General features: G+C 54.7%; 1 long non-coding RNA gene across 1 annotated transcript; it reads right to left on the reverse strand.

Annotated features, from left to right (window-relative positions):
• Positions 1-737: 737 nt before the first annotated feature.
• On the reverse strand, positions 738-1,722 carry LOC113223113. Its single transcript, XR_003308610.1, has 2 exons — positions 1,368-1,722; positions 738-1,241 (listed from the first exon to the last, which is right to left on the reverse strand). It is a non-coding gene; the product is annotated as an uncharacterized LOC113223113 (long non-coding RNA).

Genomic DNA, 1,722 nt, shown 5'->3' on the forward strand with positions numbered 1-1,722 from the left:
ACACCAGCCCCAGGGCTGCTCTCAGCTCCTCCTGTCCCCCTGCCCCACAGCCCCAGGATAACTACTCTATCCTGTTTGAAGACACCTCCTATGCAGAAGGCTACTCCCCTCACCTCAGTGTGGCCCAGAGGTACCTGGTGGCTTCCGAGGAGCCCAAGAAAAAGTGACGCCGGCCGGGCGCGGTGGCTCAAGCCTGTAATCCCAGCACTTTGGGAGGCCGAGACAGGCAGATCACGAGGTCAGGAGATGGAGACCATCCTAGCTAACACAGTGAAACCTCGTCTCTACTAAAAAATACAAAAAAACTAGCCAGGTGAGGTGGCGGGCGCCTGTAGTCCCAGCTACTTGGGAGGCTGAGGCAGGAAAATGGCATAAACCCGGGAGGCGGAGCTTGCAGTGAGCTGAGATCCGGCCACTGCACTCCAGCCTGGGCGACAGAGCGAGACTCCGTCTCAAAAAAAAAAAAAAGAAAAAGTGATGCCGTCCAGTGGACTCGACGTCCTCCACCATCCTGGGGCAGGACAGCAGAGGATATGCTGAGATTAAACAGATATCCCCTCTCCACACTTCTCCTGGGTTTTACTTCTCCAAATCCCTCTCCCCTCCCCAGATATGGTGACCTAGGGAGCTGGAGGCTGGGGGAGAGGTGACCATATCTGGCCCCACTGGGCATTCACTCTTTCAGCTCAGAGTTTCTCTTCCTTTCCAATACAGGCTCTACATGAACACAAATCGTATTTTATTTTAATTGAAATTTATTTTCTTCGGAGGGAGGGTCTTGCTTGTCATCCAGGCTGTAGTGTATGGGCATAATCGTAACTCATGGTATCCACAACCTCCTGGGCTGAAATGATCCTCCAGCCTCTGCTTCCCAAGTAGCTGGGACTACAGGTAAGTGCCAGCACATGTGGCTAATTACATTACATCTTTGTAGAGATGAGGTCTCACTATTTTACCAGGCTGGTCTCAAATGTGTGGCCTATTGCGATCCTCCCAGCTCAGCCTCCCAAATCGCTTGGATTGCAGACGTGAGCCACTGTGCCTGACTCAAAAATCATACTTTATTCTTGAGCCCATTGGTCATGGTAGATTCACACACTCCCTCTGGAGGGACCCCAGGAGCCACTCTCACAGCTCAGAGCGGAAGCTGAGGCTGCAGCCTGCCATCTTCTCCGCATAGTCCGCATCGAAGTGCTCATTCTGCGCCACGGTGAAGGTGGTCTTCCAGTCCCCAGCCATGCCTGGAGGAGGAAGGGAGGGAGGGAGTAAAGCTGGAGTCCCGCCCAAAGGGAGGCTCTGAGTGCCTATGGGGAGCCTCCAGCCGCTGCTCCCACCAGCCCCAAACCCACGTGCTGGCCGGCGCCCACCTTTCCTCATGAAGGGGGAGATACTGTGGTCCATGAACTCCTGGGGGATGGTGGTGTAGTTGGTCATAGGGTTCTTTTTCATCTCCCTGAATGACGTGTGTTGAACCACAAGGTCCACGGTCTCCTCTGGCAGGGAGCGCCCCACAAACTCCAGGATCTTCCAAATCTCCCTTTTGGGGTTCTGAGCAGCAGAGGCTCCTCAGTGGAGCAAAACAAAACAAGTCCCCTCTCTAACCTCAGAGGGGATCTGGCCACTTCCCCGAGAAACCCCGAAGAGCCTTGATCCCCGGGGCCCCGGTCCCTGGGGTAAAATGAATTGCTCTCTGCCCTGTGATCCCATCATGAGCTGGGCTTG

Source organism: Piliocolobus tephrosceles, unplaced genomic scaffold, assembly GCF_002776525.5.
Source record: "Piliocolobus tephrosceles isolate RC106 unplaced genomic scaffold, ASM277652v3 unscaffolded_38828, whole genome shotgun sequence".
Lineage (NCBI taxonomy): Eukaryota > Metazoa > Chordata > Mammalia > Primates > Cercopithecidae > Piliocolobus > Piliocolobus tephrosceles.